The sequence below is a fragment of the Peromyscus leucopus genome, chromosome 9 (genome assembly GCF_004664715.2).
Source record: "Peromyscus leucopus breed LL Stock chromosome 9, UCI_PerLeu_2.1, whole genome shotgun sequence".
Classification (NCBI taxonomy): Eukaryota; Metazoa; Chordata; class Mammalia; order Rodentia; family Cricetidae; genus Peromyscus; species Peromyscus leucopus.
This window is the reverse complement of record NC_051070.1, coordinates 53,566,423-53,578,571: the sequence shown is the minus strand read 5'-3', so window position 1 is coordinate 53,578,571 and position 12,149 is coordinate 53,566,423.

Here is a 12,149-nt window from a genome sequence, read left to right as displayed (position 1 = left end):
CGCAGTGCCCGCAGAGGTCATAAGAGGGAGTTGAAGCCCCTGGAATTGTAGTTATAGTTGGGAGCCGCTCTGTGGGTGACGGTAACCCAAGTCCTCTAGAGATCCAGCCTGGAAATATGTTGATTTTAAAAGAATCATCAAGCAAGCAAACAAACCATCTAAAAAGTGAAAGGAACAGTTTGTGTAAAAGTTAAAAAGTAAAGCAAAAGTTAGTTTGGGCTTTGGAAAAGTCCTTTTATAAAGTGGTATTTCCTAAAGGGTTGTTTGGGGAAAATGTTATGCGTTTCGGGGATTACAGTAGTTGAAACAGTGCAAGGGTGAATTTTTTTGAGCACTGAGTTTTAATGAAATTTAACAAGCATTTTGAAGGAGTGTTTAGTTATGTGTATATCGATTGATATCTATGTATTGTTGTATTCCTCTGTGTTCAAAATATCTCATTTAATGCTCTTTTCCAAATAATTTCCCTATACTGCATTTAATGCTCACGGTAAGATTCAGAGGTAAGTTTCCCCACTCTCTCTGTTTTTACAGAGGAAGGTGAGCCAGATATGGTGGCATTCACCTTTAATCTCAGCACTCAGGAGGCAGAAGCATGTGGATCTCTGAGTTAGAGATCAACCTGGTCTACATACAGAGTTACAGGATAGTTAGGGCTATACAGACAAACTGTCAGAGAGAGAGAGAGAGAGAGAGAGAGAGAGAGAGAGAGAGAGAGAGAGAGAGAGAGAGAGAGAGAGAGAGAGAGAAGAAGGAGGAGGAGGAGGAGGAGGAGGAGGAGGAGGAGGAGGAGGAGGAGGAGGAAGGGAGGGAGGGAGGATGGAGACAGAGAGACAGAGGGTGTAACTATTAAATCTAGTAGAGAAAAGACTTGTATAGAAGGTGAGCAATTGTTATTCACTAGGAAACAAATCTATACCCTGCCATCTGTCATGCCCAGTAAATCAGCTATGTCCTGAGAGAAACCAGGTTTTCTAAACCTGGCTAAGGGTCTGATTAAGCCAAAACATTTGCAGGAGAGAAAATTGTTGTATCTGGGGCTTCTTGCATCAGAAAATCCCCCTGCATTTCACCCTTCCAGGCAGAGCGGTCAGCTTTTCAACTCGGGGAGGCTGAAAAGGTAGCTGGAAGCAGAATCAGTAGATCCAAGGACCATGGATACAAATCTCAGAGACTGGTCTTCAATACATCCTCTGTGAACTGGTTTCTTCTGGATGTTCTGTCTCCTGAAGTTTAGTTTTGTCTCTCTTAGTAAATAGCAGCCTGACCCAAGGCAGGCAGATTTTGTCTCTGATAAGAAAAGATTTCCAAGCTGTGACCATAAGGCTTTTCCTAGGACACACATCCTGACTCTTTTTCTCATGAATCTACCACAGGTACGGAAGTGACTGTAGGAACCTTCTATTCTGAGACTGGGGAACACAATATCACCTTCATGTACCCTACTGTGGCAGTGACATTTATTTGTTGATGTCACAGACACCTAAATATCTCCCATTCCAGCCGTGAGCTGCAAACATCCCTGAGGCTGCTAGGGATTTTCACTCCACTCTAATGATGTTCCAGGTCATCGCTCCCACTCATTAAGGGGCTTCCTCATTTTCGTAGAAATATGCAAGCCCTGAGTCTAGTCCACTTAGTTCTAATACTAGTACCTAGCTCTGAGATTCACAGCCTTGAGGATTAGCCAAATAAAAATGCAAAAAATAAAACACTCATTATCGATGGGATTTATAGAGAAAGAAACCAGACCTGATAACATCCTGTTCAGATGCTAGATTAAAATGGTATTCCGGAAGCTTTTTCTACCCTGTTCTGTCATCTCCTGTGCCTTCCGATCGATCTGTGTTTTCCATAGCCCTGTATATCTCTTTACCATGTATTAAATGCCACACTGCCTTCTCAGTCTCTGCTCATGTGTGTCTCTCTGACTAGCCTATGTGCCTTTGCTAACATGGACTGGGATCTTAATTGGATTTGTTTCTAGCAGAGTGCTAGCCACATCCTAGGGGCTGTCTGTGGCATGGATAGATGGATGAATTTAATTCAATGGCTAGTCTAAAATCTATCAAAGCCTACACTTTGTAGCATTAAGACTACTTATTTAGTTACGGTATGTTGACACAACAGTTGTATCTTTTTGTTTGCTTTTTGTTTTGTTTTTCGAGACAGGGTTTCTCTGTGTAGCTTTGTGCCTTTCCTGGAACTCCCTCTGTAGTCCAGGCTGGCTCGAACTCACAGAGATCCGCTTGCCTCTGCCTCCCAAGTGTTAGGATTAAAGGCGTGTCACCACCACCGTGCGACCAGTTGTGTCTTTTATTTGTAGGAATGGATTATTTGTTCCTTAGCCATTCTGTGCTAAATGCCTCTAAATTTAATTGTCTTTATGCTTGGACAGTTAGAAAAATCTTAGATGGAAGAAGTGTCTGACTTCTTTTATTATTCAGTGTTCAAACCACTGTTATGGTCCATCCACTCTATGATTATGGAGACTATGACTTTCTAGAACGACACAGCAGCCGTTTGGGAAGCTGACTGTCCAGTTTATCCATTTAAAATCTCATTATGAGGCTGGGGTTATCTCATTATGGTTAGCTGGTGTAAAAGCGTTTGCCACACAAGCATGAGGACCTGAGTTCAAATCCCACATAAAGCCAGACCACGATCTCAAACAAGGTAGAAGGTGAGGCCAACACCTGAGGTTGTCCTCAGGTCTCCAAATTCACATCGTGGCATGCTTGTGCCCACATAGACAACCACGCCTTTGTACTCGTATACACACACACACACACTTAAAATAATTTATCATTGATAATAATAATAAAAGATCACTATCTTCCACCCCTCCCTCTTCTCTTTCCAATCATTCTTTAGTTTAAGGGACTTAGAAACCATCACTTCATCTTAAAAAGGTAAAAAACTGAACAAGCAGGGCTAGAGTTGACTCTGATTAAAAACACTCGCTCTTGCAGAGGACCTGGAATCAGTTCCCAGTACCCATATGGTGGCTCGCAGTCATCCATGATTCAAGTTCCATGGAATCTGGTACCCTCTTCTAACCTTCAAGGGTGCCAGGCATGCCAATAAGTTGCACATACAGGCAAAAACAGTTAGACATGTAAAGTAAATGAATCTAAAAAAGAACAAAGTAAAACATTGTTTGTAGGGGATGGGGAGACAGCCCAGTTGGTAGAGTGGGTGCCGTGTAAGCATGTTAATCTGAGTTTGAGCCCCAGAACCCACATAAAAAATCCAGGTGCAGGGGCACAGGCTTACAATCTTATCACCAGGGGGACAGAAACATGTAAACACCGGGCCTTGCTGGTGGCTTAGGCAACTTGGCAAGCTCTGAGCTGATAAGAGACCCTATCTCAAAAACAAAAACAAAAACCCAAGGTGGATTGCTCCTGAGAAACAACACAATTGGCCTCTGACCTCGATACACGTGAACATGCATGTAACATTACACACAACCACATACACACATGTACCCACATGAACACACACCCACAAACACATATATACAAAACAACTACCAATAACAACAACAACAACAAAAATAAATAAAATGAGGCCAGGCGTTGGTGGTGCACGCCTTTAATCCCAGTACTCGGGAGGCAGAGCCAGGCAGATCTCTGTGAGTTCAAGGCCAGCTTGGGCTACCAAGTGAGCTCCAGGAAAGGCGCAAAGCTACACAGAGAAACCCTGTCTCGAAAAACAAAAAACAAAAAAAAAAATTAAATAAATAAATAAATAAATAAATAAAATAAAACGATTCACAGATCTCCGTGAACATTACTAGGAAGCTATCACTTGGGGTGGCTATTGACCCTGGATCCATTTTGCTTATGTATCTGACATTCTCTGGGTGGTTTCTGTACATATCTAACATTGTCTGGACGGTTTCTGTACAGAGATTGGACAGAGAGGTGGAAGGAATGTGAGGCCCAGAGGAAGAAGAGCTGGGAAAAGCCCCTTGGGGACATGACATGGCCACTGTATCCATGAGCTCGCTGCAGCTGTAATTGCCTGCACAAGATCAAGTCAACATTCCAACAGGTAACACTAATTGGACTCAGTGGGTTATTAACCAAAAAAGGAGAGGACATTATGTGGGGAGGGGTGTGTGTTGAAGATGTCTTGGAGAAATTGTCAAAGAATAAATAAAAGATATTCTTTTTCTAAAAAAAAAAAAAGGAAGAATGATTTGGAATCACTGTTGGTATGTAAGTAATTATTGGTTCTTCTTTATAAACATGTATCCTAAAACTTTGCTATAACCCATCATTGGTGCCAGTTTTGCACTGACGATGATGATTCTTTGCAGTTTTCTTTGTGTGTATGTGTGTATATGTGTCCATATGTGCACATGTGGAGGCATGCATGCATACTTATGAAGCCAGAAGTTGACACTGGATGTCTTTTTAGTCACTCTTCCCCTACTTTTCCAGTGACTTTTTATTAGTAGTTTCATCATGATTTTTTAGGGGCCTGAGGTAGGAATCATCATATACTAAGGGTTCTCCAGGGTAAGAAAATTATAGAATGAATATATATTACATATACACTATATATAATTTTTTATTGGAATGACTTAACAAGATGTGGTCCAGCTAATCCAACAATGGCTGGCTGTGAATGAAAAGTCTGAGAATACAGTAGTTTAGTTGTTCAGTCCATGAGGCTGGATGTCTCAGCTGGTCTTCAGATTATGCTGGAATCCCGAAGAAGCACGCTCTAATGCCAGTGAAGGAATGGACTTGCTAGCAAGTGATAGCAAGTAGGCAAAGAGCAAAAGCTTCCTCTTCTATGTCCTTATGCAGGCTTCCAGTAGAGATGTGGCCCAAATTCAATCTGGATTAAAGATCTGGATTAGAGGTGTATTCCCACCTCAAAGATCTGGATTAGAAGTAGATCTTCCCACTTCAAATTAAGCAGAAATCCCTCACAGATGTGCCCTCTATTTTTGTGTTTTAATTAATTCCAGATGTAGTCAAGTTGACAACCAAGAACAGATATCACAAGTCAGCCACTTGTTAACTTAACACACAATCATATCTCCTTATGTCATGATTAATTTCCAAATGAAAATAATAGCCAGGTAGTAAGAATGCCTAAACATATCTATCCCACAAACAATTGCAAATGCATTACATATTTACCAGACCATAATTACACCTGACACGATATAACTATCCCATGTACCACTACAAGTGCATTATAAATTTAGAATAGGTGGCAATGATCCTTGAGGGACATTCTTTTATATCTCAAATTTAAAATATGATAACCATTGATATTCTCTTAATTGATATTACATCTCAGATAAAGAAATTGAAGAAAGAAAACACAAATATCTGTACTGTGGGAGAATTCCCACTGGGCTACACCTAGCCTAGCTGCAGAGTGCTAGCAAGTAGCCATAATCCATCTTCTGTTTCTCTGTTACCTTTTGTTTCTCATGTTGCCCTCTGTGTGAATCTTGTCTGAGAGTCTCCCAAAGATGCAAAGGCCTATGCAAAAACTTGGGTCAGGAAACCTGGAAAACCATGGTACCTAATGAATTGAAGAATTTGCACTTGGCATTGTATTTTTTGGGAGCTTCTTTCAGGTTGTTTTGAGCATACGGAAATCAACTGGCTAAAGTGTAAATATTGAGAAAAATAAAAATGCTCTGGGTGAAAGGAAAGTGCTTCAGTCCTTAGAGGCTGGATCCCCCTGTAGCTGTGAAAGGCTAGATTCATTCTTAAGGTGCCTCTGAGTTTTCATTCAGATCTGCCTGAACGCACACAGACACACAGCGACACTGTAAACACATTCTTAACAAAATACGACAGAAACACTCATGCCAATTCTAATCCTCTTTTCTGCAACTGGTCACATACTATTCTGTATTTCCCCCACCCTCAGCAAGAACCTCAGCAGGGCTTGGCTCTTTTCCTGGAGGAGTGACTCATGCCTTCTTTCCTGATGGGTCTGTGTCCCATGTCACCCTGCCTGGATGAGACTGTTGTAGTTCCCCAAGGATTTTAATCACAGGGCGTGGTAGCACCAAAAAATGAGACCCCTAAAGTGTCTCCTGCACTCCATACATAATCCTTCTTACCTCCACTGTGAAGAGGCAATGTAGCTAGAGTTTTCCTGCCTTGCCCACAGTCAGGACAAATCTTTGTCACCCGCCAGTCCCACAGCCGCTCAGACCCAACCAAGTAAACACAGAGACTTATATTGCATACAAACTGTATGGCCGTGGCAGGCTTCTTACTAACTGTTCTTACAGCTTAAATTAATCCATTTCCATAAATCTATACCTTGCCACGTGGCTGGTGGCTTACTGGTGTCTTCACATTGTTGCTGGTCATGGCGGCAGCTGGCAGTGTCTCCCTGCCTCAGCCTTCTGCTTCCCAGAACTCTCTTCTCTCCTTGTCCCACCTAATTCCTGCCTGGCCACTGGCCAATCATTGTTTTATTTATTGACCAATCAGAGCAACAGATTTGACCTACAGACCATCCCACAGCACTTCCCCTTTTCTTTTTTTTTTTAAAAAAAAGGAAGGTTTTAACTTTTATACATCTCCAAAGCCAGCTTGGTATATTTGGGAATTTGGGCGTAGCTTCTCTTACTACTTCCTGCTGGAGGGGAGCGCTGTATCTTATGGGGACACAGAGAAAATTTTAGGATCATGGAGTAGTCCGTGAGACTGTATCGTCTGAGCCAGTTGCCTTGAAACGATTCTGGATTTTGGATCATCTGGGCCATGGTGTCATCGGAGACCTTTCAGGTGGTCTTGGCTGGTCAAACCTGATGTATCTTAATCTGGAGCAAATCCATAGCCTCTGGCTTTCTGTAGAAACAAAAGCAGAGTCTCCTTTCCAAAGCAACATATCCTTATAGCCAAATTTTGAAGTCAAGGTACCTTTAAAATATACATTTTGGCATAACTCAACAGCTTTTGCAATCAAATGTTTTTCTTCAGTTACGAATATCAAAGAGAACATAATCCAGATTCTCTGTGTGGTAGCCATCTTTATGTGGCTTATGTTTTATATTACCTTGAGCCTATTGCTTTAAACTGCAGCCTTCTTAGCACTGTGGCTGCTGGCTCTGCCCACTTCAGCTTCCCAACATGGCGGTGGTACGTTTTCCGCCAGCTCTGGGAGCCATCAACTCTCAGAAATAGTTGGTCTATGCTTCTTATCAAAGCAGCGTGTAGCCCAGAAACCTCTGTTTGTTTTGTTCTAGCAAAGGCTAAATCCACCATGCAGCTTAATGTGCCACTTGCAGAGGCCTCATTCCCGCCATACTGCAGATCGAGCGCACACACCAGGAACCCGCCAGGAACACAAACCGGCAGCTGCTGCTCATTTGAGAGAGACAATTAGGAAGCTGTTTTTAGCTCCGTTTTAGAATCTTTTCTCAGGTTTTAGGTGGAAACTCTTGCCCTCTCGTTGGGCGCCATTTGTAGCTAGAGTTTTCCTGCCTTGCCCACAGTCAGGACAAATCTTTGTCACCCGCCAGTCCCACAGCCGCTCAGACCCAACCAAGTAAACACAGAGACTTATATTGCATACAAACTGTATGGCCGTGGCAGGCTTCTTACTAACTGTTCTTACAGCTTAAATTAATCCATTTCCATAAATCTATACCTTGCCACGTGGCTGGTGGCTTACTGGTGTCTTCACATTGTTGCTGGTCATGGCGGCAGCTGGCAGTGTCTCCCTGCCTCAGCCTTCTGCTTCCCAGAACTCTCTTCTCTCCTTGTCCCACCTAATTCCTGCCTGGCCACTGGCCAATCATTGTTTTATTTATTGACCAATCAGAGCAACAGATTTGACCTACAGACCATCCCACAGCAAGGCAATCCAATTTCCCCGTGGTAATCTGGATCAATCACCCCTCCTAACACTGTTGTTCCTTTCTTAGCCTGTTGGTTTAAGGGCAGTAGAAGACCAAAGTGACCGGGGGGAATCTGAGCTTCCAGTTCAGTGGAGTTACTTCTTGTGGCTCCTGGCAGGAACACTCCCTACTCTGGAGCCAAAACTTCCAGATCAGCAGAAATTAAGATTGTGAGAACAGGAAGAAAAAGCTTTTCTAGTGGGTCACTAGGGGTGATAATGAGTGGAACTATTCCCTTTTTCACTCCTTGCTTCCTGGACCCATGGACCCTGGCTATGGGAGAAACCATGCCATACATTAGATGCTGATGATTCAAAGCATATACTGCCTTCTGGAGACCCCTGCCCCCACCCTCCAGGCTGCTGCCACCTAATTGGCATTGTAACTGTGTCTCCAAAAGGCCATCCATCTTTCTATCAGCTGCTCCAGACTGGTGGGGGACATGGTAAGAGCAGTGGGTTCCACGGTCACGGACCCACTGTCACACTCCTCTGCCTGTGAAGGGAGTTCCTTGGTCAGAAGCAATACTGTGTGGAACACCGTATCAGTGGAGAAGACATTCTGTAAGTCCATGACGGGAGTCTTGGCAGAAGCAATCCATTCAGGAAAGGCAAATCTGTAATCAGTAAGAATAAGAATAAGAACAGTAAGGAAGAGTATTGTCCTTTCCATGGAGGAAGTGGTCCAGTGTAGTCAACCTGCCACCACATCGCTGGCTGGTCACCCCTGGGAATGGTGCCATATCGGGAGCCCTGCTGGGCTCTGCTCTTGGCAGATCTGGCACTCAGCAGCAGCTATAGTCAGGTAAGCCTTGGTGAGTGGAAGTCCGTGTTGTTGAGCCCATGCATAACTCCCATCTCTGCCACCATGGTCCCTTTGTTCATGGGCCCACTGGGCAATGACGGGAATGGCGAGGGGAAAAGGCTGACTGTCCACCAAATGTGTCATATTGTCTACTTGATTACTGAATTCTTCCTTAGCTGAAATCACCTTTTAATGAGCATTTACATGGGACACAGTATCTTCACATCCGTCACTCATTTGGAGAGATCTATCCACACACTTTTCCCCCAGATGTCTTTCCCTCCAATTTCCAGTCATGCTCTTTCCAGTCCCTGACCATCCAGCCAGTCCATTGGCTACAGCCCATGAGTCAGTAAACAACTGCCTATCTGGCCATTTCTCCTCCCAAACACAATGTCTAACCATTCTGTTTATACTACCCATTGCTAAAAATTTCCCTTTGTTGGTGTCTTTCAGGGCTGTCCCAGAAATGAGTTGTAATGTTATAACTGTCCATTTCTGGGTGGTACCTGAATAACATGCAGAACCATCAGTAAACCAGGCCCTAGTCTGCTCTTCCTCAGTCAACTGATTATTGGACACACCCCATGAGGCTATAGGTGCATGTTTGGCAGCAGATAGCATTGTAATGTAGAAACCATAGGCACTTGGACAACTTCTCCATGTAACTTGCTTATGCCTTCAGGACCTGCCTAGGCCCGATCACATATATACCACGTCCATTTGATAATAGATGGTTGCTGTGCATGTCCTATCTTATGACTTGGTGGGTCAGATAACACCCAGCTCAAGATGGTCAGCTCATGGTAATTTGGTGGCCTATGGTCAAACATTCAGTTTCTATAAGGCCCAATAGTAGGCCAAGAGCTGTCTGCAGATAATGGTAGAGCTTTGATCCAAAATCCCCAAGGTCAATTCTGTGATTTACCTATAGGGACTGACTGCCAAAGGCTCCAAGTAGCATCTCTATCTGCCACTGCCACCTCAAGTGCCATCAGATCTGCTGGGTCACATGGTCCAAGTGGCAGAGCAGTCTTTACAGCAGCTTGGACCTCTATTGAAGAGCTCTGTCCTGTCCCAGGCCCCCCACAAGGCTAGCATCTTTCCAAATCACTTGGTATATGGGCCAGAGTAACACACCCAAGTGAGGAATGTGCTGCTTCCAGAATCCAAATAGGCCAACTAAACATTGTGCTTCTTTCTTGGTGGTGGGAGGGATTAGGTGCAATAACTTATCCTTCACCTTAGAAGGAATTTCTCTGCATGCCCCGAACCACTGGACTTCTAAGGTAGAAAACTCGCTGAGGTAGAGACCCTTGTGTAGAGCGAATCCTAATTGTTCTTAATAATTAAAACCCAGAGCCAGATATCAGGGTAAATGCTGAAAGACCAGAGAGACAAAAGAGCAAGCCACAGCCACCTCTTACCTCATCAACTCCTCAGTCTGAAAGGGGCTGAGCTCCTGTCTTCTCCTGCCTTATATTCCTCTCTTTGCCCAGCTATATCACTTCCTGTCTCTACCTCCCTAGTGCTGGGGTTAAAGGCGGGAGATCCCAAGTGCTGGAATCAAAGTTGTGTGCCACCACTGCCTGACCTTTATGGCTGGCTTTGCCCTCTGATTTTCAGGCAAGCTTTATTTGTTAGAGCACAAACAAAATACCACCACATTTCCCCCTTTTTGTGTAAAATTTAAAAAGGTTATAACCAATATAAGAAAAACTATATACAATAAGTAAAATAACCATATACAATATACGCAGGCAATAACATTCCCCCCTTTTTGTGTAAAATTTAAAAAGATTATAACTAATATAAGAAAAATTACATACAATAAGTAAAATAACCATATACAATATACATAGGCAATAATTACATTAACAATGTCCAGTCCATTAACATTTGACAAATTCAGAGAAAATACTCCATCTATCCTATCTTGGTGAGTCCAAAAGCTTGTACCTGATTCACTTTCTATTCTAACTCGCATTACCAAAACTATCTTTTTATGTCTCTCAACCCTATACACTTTACATTTCTTTAGTGAATTTTTTTTCTGAATCTGGCAACAAGGAAAACTATGACTATAAACTCTTCAGCTCCATCAAAGACCTGAAAATGGAATATTACCTGAGTAAGCAAAAGTGCAAGCAAGCAACTTCCAAAAAATCTGAGAAATGACAGCAACAGCTGACTGCCTGTACAGTCAGCCAAGATTCCTTTGAAATGTTGGGGCATCTGTCTTAGGCCTACAAGCCTAGAATATCTGACAGACTTATCTGTGAAGCAAGATTTTCTGAAGGACTGTCCCACGTTGTCTTTGCAAAGTTTGGCAGGCAGTCCTTTCTTTTGTGTTCTGCTTGTCCATTTGGACAGCATACTGTCAGCAGTGGAGGCAAGGGTACTTTCTTGCCCAGTGGCTAACTTTCATCACAAAGAAAGTAAACTCCATATGGAGTTTCTTCGATACCCATCATCTTCTCTGAAGCAGATTGGTGCTACCAGGAGCAGACCTGTCTCATTGTTTATATATATAAACCTATGCTATTATATATATGTATATGTATATATATATATATACACACACATATATATATAAAACCTATGTTATTAAAACATCTTAAATGCCATATTCTGTAGATCTCTGAAGTGTTTGAAGACCACCTGTCTACCTAAAATATATCTGTTTGACATTGAAAACATTCCTAACATGACTACAAGTTTAATTGCAATAGGTGACTAACTACTAACCCGCATTTCTTTATTATCCTAAGTAGTTTGTAATAATAACTTTCAAGAACTAGCAATTTGCATTACATTTTTAAATGAGATGTATAGGTACAATACCTTGAATAAGATTAGAAATGTATGTACAGTATGTTCTAACAAAAATAATCTCAACTTCATATCAATATACAAAGATCCAAATCAATGTAAAATATTTAAAAACAAGTAGTTGCTTTTTAAAAGTAGATTCAATAATCTACCCTTTGTAGCTAGAGTTTTCCTGGTCCTGCCTGGTCCAGGGTCAGGACAAATCTCACCCACCAGTCCCGCAGCTGCTCAGACCCAACCAAATAAACACACAGAGACTTATATTGCTTACAAACTGTATGGCTGTGGCAGGCTTCTTGCTAACTGTTTTTATATCTTAAATCAACCCATTTCTATTAATCTATAAGTTGCCATGTGGCTCGTGGCTTACTGGTATCTTAACATCTTCTCATGGTGGTAGCTGGCAGCGTCTCTCTGCCTCAGCCTTCCACTTTCCAGAATTCTTTTCTCTCTTTGTCCCGCCTATACTTTCTGCCTGACTACTGGCCAATCAGTGTTTTATTTATTAACCAATCAGAGCAACATATTTAGCATACAGAACATCCCACAGCAACCCTTTTATCCTATCATAACTATATCCCCCTTTTCTTTTTTCTTTTTTTCAAAACAAGAACCC